Source organism: Archocentrus centrarchus, chromosome 23, assembly GCF_007364275.1.
Source record: "Archocentrus centrarchus isolate MPI-CPG fArcCen1 chromosome 23, fArcCen1, whole genome shotgun sequence".
Classification (NCBI taxonomy): domain Eukaryota; kingdom Metazoa; phylum Chordata; class Actinopteri; order Cichliformes; family Cichlidae; genus Archocentrus; species Archocentrus centrarchus.
In genome coordinates, this window is record NC_044368.1 from 7,774,639 (window position 1) to 7,784,312 (window position 9,674).

Consider the following 9,674-nt stretch of genomic DNA (forward strand, 5'->3'; position numbering starts at 1 on the left):
CCTCTTCGATTATTCTCCAAGAAAATGCAAGCATGGCCATTAATCCGGCCTCAGACCAAGATTAACTCTGCTGCAGCCTCCAACTCTCCCTTTTGTTTGTTTGTCTATTTCACACATGCCCCCTTTGCTTATCTCCTGGAATGGTAAATGCCATTTGTTTTGTTCAAAGTAATTCAGGGTGTATTGGAGTGTGATTGTGTTGCTGAGAAGGGCTGCCAGGGCACAGATAAGAATGTCAGTACTACATCCTCTCAAATAATGCTATAGTCCAAGACCCTTATGTACCCATATATTATGCATACAATGAAGAATACGGCTGTCATATAAAAGCATCAGCCATACAGTAAAACTGGAGGTTATGATTGGATATTTGGATATTGAAGATCTGTGTCCTTCCTGCAAGGGTGTCTTCAGCCAGTGAATCAAGTTTTATAGGCTCAAGGTGGAATAATAACTTTCTTCTTCTACTTTTTATTTGTTTTGGAGAGCAGGGTTTCTACATCATTTATAATATTTGCTTTTTCAGGTGAGTTGTTTTTTTTTGAGGACATAAATAGTGATTTTCTGAAGTTTTAATAGTTACACTTTGTAGTCACCATTTTAAAACCAAACAAAACTGTTGGGCTAAGTTAGTGGTTCTCAAACTGCGGGACTGGACCCACTGATGGGACATAGGGGCACTTCCAGCAGGGTCAGGGGAAAACAACAGAGTAAAATTAAGTTGAATAATTGTCGTGATTGTTAGGGAAAATAAAAAAGACTGCTGATGCTGTCACGCTCACCTTTAGTTCACTAAAGTTCAACCTGGATCCTTTTTCTATTGTTAATGAATGATAAAATAAATAGCTTGTTGTGCAAGACGAGCTCTCTTCAGTAAAGCAAACTACACTTGCCTTTCTTAATGTCAAATCATACACCTTTCATCATGCAGAAGTCAACTTTGGAAGTCTGTAATTACTCAGAGGATTTTTTTTTTTTTTTTTTTTTTTAGTAATTAATTTAATTAGTAATAACAGGGGTGTGGGTTAAATTAGTACAAGTGATTCTATTTGCTTCATTCACATCTCCTTGATGGACCCCTTACACTCCTCACTGGTTACTCAGTTCTCATGTATGTTCCCCCCCAAAAAAATCTTGTTGTTTATGATGACTCAGAATTTAGAAGGAGTTGTGTATGATTCACAAGGCTGGCGGTTTGATCCCCAGCTCTTGCATCCACATGTTGAAGTGTCCTTGGGCAAAATATTGAATCTTAGGTACCCCCCCTGATGCATCCCCCTGAGTTTGCAAGTTAAAAATGTGTCTGTAGATTCAGCCTGCAGAGTAAAAAGTGCTTTGAGTGCTATATGAGAGCAAAAAACCCCTATATAAGTTATAGTTTATTTACTATGGAGTAAACAAAGAGAGGGTAGAACATTAAGTAACCTTTTGAATTTGTATTTAGATTATTATATGACTTAATGTGACAAAGAGCAGAGCAGCACAATGGTGTACTGGTCGCCTCACAACAAAAAGGTTTGAACCTCTCCAAAGAAACACTTGTGTGTTTAATTGGTGATTCTAAAGTGGCTGTTGGTGTGGCAGTAAATGCTTATCTGTCTCTCTGTGTTAACCTGTTAAAAAAAAAAAATGATCACAGCGTGTGTCAGCTTGAGAGTGCTTAGCCAAGGGTAAAGGAGTCTTCATGCATCGAATACATGACATTCACTGAATCACACAGGAACAAATTGGCACCAGATGAATAACACATCGAGCTGTATGCATCACAGTGCTGCCACAGGGGTAGAAGGGTAATCCCTTGACCTGCATAGCACCCTGAAGCTGCAACTGTCAGACCATTGGAGCAACATGTAATATATGTGTCACTGAAATGATTTTGTTTTGTTTGAATCAAAGAAGATTTGCATATGTTTTTAAATAATAAATTGGACTTACTTATGGTCAAAAGAGTAGGACCTTGGGAATTTCCAGTGGTCAAAATTTTGCAGTGAAACGGTCCTTTCCTAACATGCAAATGATGGCTAAATTGGAAAATTCTGAATAAATTCAAGCAGCTAATGAGATTTTTCAAATGAATAGATCCAGAAGGGCAAACATGCAAATTGTGGTGCTTGTATTTACTTTTTCAGTTATCTGCTGCACTATAAGTACTGAAACAAGACACTTTTGATTGTCTTCTAAAGAATGCTTGGGTGATAGTGGCAGAAAAATATTCCTATTCGGATATCATTTCAGTTAATATGAACAGTCTATTCAAAGGCATGACGACAAGCCCAGTGAGTGGCATGGCAGGGTATAATTATTAAGGGAAGACATTCAATATGTCCAGTTCCATCTTTAATATAAAAGAAATACCTTCCAAATGTCTCCAATAAGTCTGTGTTTCTATGACTCTAACAAAAGTGTAAATTCTTCCTTGCAAATACGGCGCATGTGATGAAAATGAGCCTACATCAGGCATCATTCATTTGGCACATCCCAACCAGAGGTTTGCTATCATTCTGATGAAAAATGGCCTCATCTGTGCAAAGCCTTATCTTTTTCACTTGTGACCTGCACTCGCTCCCCAAACTCATTTACAGAAGCATCCTATCATCTACCCCCCCACCCCCCCACCACCACCACCACACACACACACATCAGAGGGAGAGAGAGAGAGACAGATGCTTGTTATAAAAGGCACAGTTATAGTTCAGTGGACATCTATTGGCCCACTGAAGGTTTACAATTCATTTTCAGCACAGAGTGAATTGACTATGTAGTTACATCATGATACCTGTTCCCTATTCACTGCACTAACACCTACAGTACAAAACTTGGCTAATGGTGCACATCCAATACAATTAAATGAGAATAAAGGAACAAACTGCCCCTCCATATCCATTTTGCAGAAATGCCTAAAGGTTTGAATTTGTATCTGACAAAATATAAAAGAGCATTTTTTTTTGCCTTGTACTGTGGTAGCCCCCTGCCAATAAATGAAACAACTGATAAGGACTGTTGTTAAGGTTTCCAAAGATCTCCACAGACCCCCAGGTTTGACCTTCTATGATGAAATTCTGATAGTTGAAGGCTATCAGCAAAGGTAGAGGAGGCTTTATTCTTGAGCTTAATATGTCAGTTTTACGCAAGGCCAATCAGTTTAGCGTACTGTAACATACAAGGTTACATACAGTAAAAGTTATGATAATCATAATTCACTGTTTCTTTCTACAATTTTGCCCATATTTTATGCATTTTATGTATTTTTGGTGGAAAGTTGTCTTAGGTGTTTTTGTGTTGCAGAAAGCAATGATACCTAAGCCGTACTTTTAATTATGAATATTTTTTGACAAGTTTATTTGAAAGAAAAAAAACTTAAATATCACATATAGACCCTTTGTTATGACAATCAAAATTTATTAAAGTGCCTCCCTTTTATTTTGATCACATTTGAGTTACGTCTCCACTTTCAGTGAAGTCCATCTGTTGGCTTAATTGGACATGTGTGGAAAGGAGCACACCTGTTTAGTTAAGACCTCACAGCTGACAGTCATAACACAGCAAAAAAAAACCAAAGGTACTGCATTTATAGCTCAGAGACAAGAATGTCTTGAGGAACAGATCTGGAAGCCCACAAATAATGTTCTTCTCCTACTTTGCTTGGATGAGCAGAGAGAAGCTTGGGAAAACCAGGAGTGTTATCTAAACTGACCAGTCAAGGGATGAAATGCCTAAAAGAGGTGACCAAGAACCAGATGGTCACTCGGGCTGAGCTCCAGATTCTCTAGGAGAAACTTCCAGAAGCACAATAATCACTGGAGCGCTCCACTGATCTGGGCTGTATGGCAGAGTGGTCACACTGAAGCCTCACCTCAGTGAAAGACGCATGAAACAAGTTTAAAAACACACACACACACTTAAAGGGCTCCTAGACTGTGACGAAGAAGATTGTCTGGTCTCATGAAGCAAAGAAGTGTAATTATTGTGACACAAGGAAACTATTCAATACCATGCCAAAGGTAAAACATGGCAGTGGCAGCCTCATGCTGTGGTGGTGTTTTTCAGGGAGAGCAGACTGGTCAGGGTTGAGGAAAAGCTGAACACAGCAAACCCAGGGTCCAACAGCCCTGAGCAGATTACCCAAGACAGTATTGGACTAGTCAAGGAATAACACCATGAATTTTTTTTATTAAATATATTTTTTGGGGCATTTTTGCCTTTAATTGATAGTGGTACAGTGAAGACTGACAGGTAAGTGGGTGGTGAGAGAGAACCCTGGGCCGGCTCCATTTTGGCCGTGTGTGTGTGTGTGTGTGTGTGTGTGTGTGTGTGTGTGTGTGTGTGTGTGTGTGTGTGTGTGTGTGTGTGTGTGTGTGTGTATAGACAGATGAGAGAAGCAATGAATTAAAATAATTTGCATTATAGCAACACTCAAAAGGGTTTTGCTGCTTTATGAATACACTGTAAGTTGTGTTTTTTGCTTCATAGTCATGCTGTTTTCTTTCATTGCATTGTGTTTGCACAAGTCTTTCTTTAACCCCACCTTTTCACTCTTTTGTGAATGCGCTTAACTTTTATTTGTTCGAAGACGGTTTAATCTCGTGTTTGTGTCTAATGCTCATCTGTGGCTTGCTTCAGCACCAGATGTCTTCAGAACAAATGAACATGTGCAAACACAGAGAGAAAGAAGATCAAAAGAAAAATAACTCAATGGCAGATTATAGAATTGAATTTCTGAACAGGTTTTGCCCACAGAACCAAATGGTGCCACAAAAATGGCAGCATGCAGAATGGAAGAATGTCTACATCATGCTGAGTGTTACAGTGAGAGACAGACTTTGTTTGTTACATTTATTCTATTAAATGAATAAATATTATTGCTACAAATGTTACAAATTGTTACAAACGTAACCTCTCCATATCTGATTATTTTTAATGCGTGTGTCGAAGCTCAGAAACTACTTATACTTCTCTGTCCAGAACTGTCATATTTTGAGTCAAAGAGATTCAAAAATGCAGTGCACTACGCACATGACTGGCCTCATTTGTGAAGTTATATTATTGTGGCCTGAATAGTTCCCATTTTCCCTAGCTGTAATAAAGATATTCAGCTGTTTAGGCACATATTGCCAGTGTCTTTTCAGTATGCCGGTAAGTGAGAATGTCAATGTGATGCAAATTTTTAACCAGAAAGTGCGTGTTATTAAAAAGTTTCAGGAACTGGTCCAAGGTGTCTTAATATGAAGAAAATTGTGCAGGCCCTTCACTTTCAAAGCAGCCACATCACTCTTAGTAAACTAACCCCCCGCCCCTTTGCTTAAAAATAGTTGTATCTGATTTACATTTCATTTGCACATATCCCTGTTTAAAAACATATTCATTTTGGTTATGGGTGACCAGTTTCTGATTGTCTGATTTTCGCTATTGTTTTTCTGACCCTGTGGTCTTTTCAGCTTCAACAAACTGAGTCAGATGACAATAAAACTCAAACCTTGTGAAGGAATAGAAACAAATAAATAAATAAATTAGAACGTGATGGGCTTCCGGGAAGAAGAGTCAACTTGAGTTCCAGATGGTAGGGCTGATATGAGAGCCAAAGACCATTTTTAGGTTGACTGCTTTCAAGAGCAAGCGACCCTAGACAGTAGTGTTTTGCATGAAGAGATGTGCCAGGTTATGTCATATGCAACACACCAGCTGGACAGCAACCTTAATAGGACACCAAGAGGGCACGCCAACGCCTCGAGGTCTGCCTCAGGGCATTGTCTGAGCCTAAAGGGACTTAAGCACTGCACTGACTTTCGTGGCTATAGTTGCATTAATGCTGAGCTACTCAACTGTTTCTCTGTTTGCTTTTTTCAAGTTTCTTAACATTATTTTGATCAAACTAAATTGTAAATAGCCCCCAAAGGCACTGGACAAAGTTTTAGTTGGAAAACACTCTTTCTGCCACAGTCTGGTGATTTAGAATAAGTTTTACTTCACATATACTGAGTCAGCTGCCTGTGAAAAAAATTGACCTTTGACTGTGTCATTAATCTCACCTGTGATTACTTGATCTGCTGTGTTGCACCAGTTGCGCAAATGCCTTTGTAGGTGAAATTGCAAAGCAGCAAACACAGCCCACTGCAACAGCACAAACCAAATTAGTTAGAGATGCAGCAGAGGAGAGGATTGGGGTTGGGGCGAGGGGGCTGTTTTGAGTTTAATCAATCATTCCCACTGAAATCTGAGTTTGGAATGGGGGGAAGCGCGCAGTAGCGGGTGGGAACATGTGGTGTTTTGCGAGGAAAAGGAATCCCATTTTTTTCCCTTAAGGGGCTGCACTGAGCCGGCTCATTTTTCACCTGGGTGCGGCTCATTCGTTCATTAGGGAGAGAGATAGGGCTGTATATGGCGGATCTGTGGAGCTGCTTCATTACTCTCTGAAGCTGGGCAAGATCGGACCATGCTGTGGAATATTTAACCCCCTCCCCTGTGCTTCCTCCTCTTTTTCCTCCCTGCCACAGGAACGATGTGTGTTCAACAGGATTGGAGTCTCTGCTCATTATAAAGGCATGATCATAACTCAGCGATGGGTGCTTGCTACATGCTGAGAGAGCAGCTCTTGCAAAGGCAAAGATATGCTGATCCAGTGAAGGCACTGCTGCCCTGAAGAGATAAATGTGAGATGTGGTTTGAACTGAAACGTGATCACTGAGGAAGATAGAACACCTTTCCGTAACGGCATGTATTCACTGAGATGTTCTTTTCAACCCATTAAAGTACAGATCTGTTAAAGTTGGCTCTGTTCCCAGAATATCCCAGAATAAAAATAGAGGAATATACTTTGTAATATATTCAGTTTGTATTGATTAGTGCAATGAGACAGCTTTATTACTTATGCATTTGGTGGTCAAAGGTCTCTCGATTAGCCTCCAGTGCATTAGAACAATGAACATGACTGAGATGTGGCTATTAGGCATATCCACATCCATTATAGTGGGTAATATGGATGTCTTTATTCCCTCCTTTGGGAACTTGTAGTTAAATTTTATACTGCAGCTTGTTAATTTCCTACTATTTCTAGATAATTCAGCATATAAAAGTAGAAAGCAAAATAATATGCCTTATATGTTGAATAATATAAATAATTACATGTTATGTGGAAGCACAAAGCCTCACATTCCAAACAGTTTAAACCTTTTTAACATATCAGTAACACAGCACCAATAGCAAAGACATAGAAACTACATAACATCCCTTAATTAGCTGCAGTTTCCTCTTTTATGATTAATTTTTAACACATCAGTTACATTTTGTAAATCCTGTCATTAATAAATAAATAGAAACGCAATAAAATTCCTTGGCAGTGAGGGCTTTCCCACTGATCAGTAATAAAATCTTCATTATTAACAATTAGCAATAAAATCTGCTAATTATTATAAAATACATAATATATAATAGTTATGTGTGCCAAAGTATATACCAGCTCTAATAAAATACATAATGTATAATTCATACATGTTGTATTCATTATAATATCATTTTTTCATGCACGAGCCAAGAACACAGGTCTAAAGCCAGAATTTTCATGATGTGCTAGTAGCTTGGCTCCAACACCAAACTGAAAACAGAAATGACTGAAATTTTGACCCCAAACTAACAAGAAGGCTTTAAACATCTTTATTTGGGAGTAAAACCAAATTTAAGCACACCTGGTTATGACCCCTGCTCTTAAGGGAAAACTTCAGCCCTAACTCCATAAATGTTGGGATGCTGTTTAAAAGTAATATAAATACCGTGATACAATGCAATGATGATTTGCAATTCTCATAAACCCATATTTTATTCACAATAGAGCATAGAAGGCATATCAAATGTTTGAACATTTTTAAGAAAACTATTAGCTCAATTCATGTCTTAAAAAGTTGGGGCAGGGCCATGTCTACCTCTGTGTATCTTCCCCCTTCTTTGAATAATAGTCCATAAATGTCTGGGAACTGAGGAGACCAGTTGCTGGACCTCTGGGACCTCTGTCTGATGAAGGATTCTAGCTGCTCAACAGTCCTGGGTCTTCTTTGTCATTGTTGTCTGGATGTGATCGTGTGTTGCTCTAAAACCTGTGGTGCAAGGTGGTTAAAACATTGAATTTAATTTCATAATGGAGTTTTCGATTTGGATTAAATACGTTTTTTTCTTGGCATGTTAGGCTACCAAGAAAACAAGTTATTTGTCAGTTTCTTTTGAATTTGACATTTGTTGTAAGGTACACTGCAAATGTAGTGGCAAAGGTTTACTTAGTGTTACAAGCTTCCATCACAAAGTGGCAGCATTGCAAGAAAGAACCAATGTACCAAGATGCAAGTGCATCTTGGTACATTGGTCTGCACCAAGCTGAAAATGCATGGTGATGCAAACTGCTTTGTAATGTACTCGGTAAATATGCTGGTTAATGTGTTGAAATATTCTTGTGTCAATACATTCATAAAGTTATCAGGCAATATTTTAACAAGAGGGTGTATATGCCATTCTTGATAGCCAGGGATCAGTCTGCCAGGGCCTCCTCCCTTGGCCACCGTCTGACACACATTGCACCCAACCCCTGCGACACCTCCTGCAAGTGGTGGGCCTACAGGAGGGCAGGTTCATGTTTCCTCTTTGGGCTGCGCCCAGTCAGGCATCACGGGCTAATGAGTTCGTCATGGTAAAGAGGGAGCTGAGCGTGAAAGCGAAGCTCTCGATTTACTGGTCAATCTAAGTCCCTACCCTCACCTATGGTGACGAGCTTTTGGAAGTGACCAAAAGAATGAGACAAGCGACAGAAATGAGCTTCCTCCGAAGCGTGGCTGATCTGTCCCTTAGGGATAGGGTGAGGAGTGCAGCCATTTGGGAGGACCTCAAAGTAGAGCCGCTGCTCCTGCACATCAAAAGGAGCCAGTTGAGGTAGTTCAGGCATCTGAATAGGATGCCTCTTGGGCACCTCTTGGGTGAGGTGTTCCAGGCATGTCCTACTAGAAGGAAGCCCCGAGGCAAACTCAGGACATGTTGGAGAGACTATATCTCTTAGCTGGCCTGGGAATGCCTTGGGGTCCCCCCAGACGAGCTGGACGAGGTGGCTGGGGAGAGGGAGGTCTGGGCCCCTCTGCTTTGGCTGCTGCCCCTGCAACCTGAACCTGGCAAAGCGGAAGAGGATGGATGGATGGATGGATGGATGGATGGATGGATGGATGGATGGATGGATGGATGGATGGATATGTTTGTTGCTATTGGTGTTAGTGACCAGTATCTGCCGAGCAGGCTAAAGATCGGCATGTCCTCACATGTGTAGCAGGACGGTAAGTGTGCAGTCTCCAGGGCATCCAAATATGAAGTTAGAGAAATTGCTGTGAAATGTAAGTGCCTGTAGGGATTTTATTATTGTTTTGTGGAGGCTAGTGATGATATAATATACAGTAGCATGCCAACTTTTTTTGGAAATGGGTTGTTAGAAACATAAAACTACACTGACAAAAAAAATTTCACACAGAAATTTTTTGTAAATTTTACTCAGGAAAAGTTTACTCAGTGCTGAGAAAAAAATTTAGTTAAGTCAGATAGATTTTTTTTTCTTCCTTGCACACAAAATGTACTCAGAATTGGATTGGTAATTTTCACTTAGAATTCCTCTTTATCTTATTTCAATACAACTATTTAAATTGCTTCTATCTACT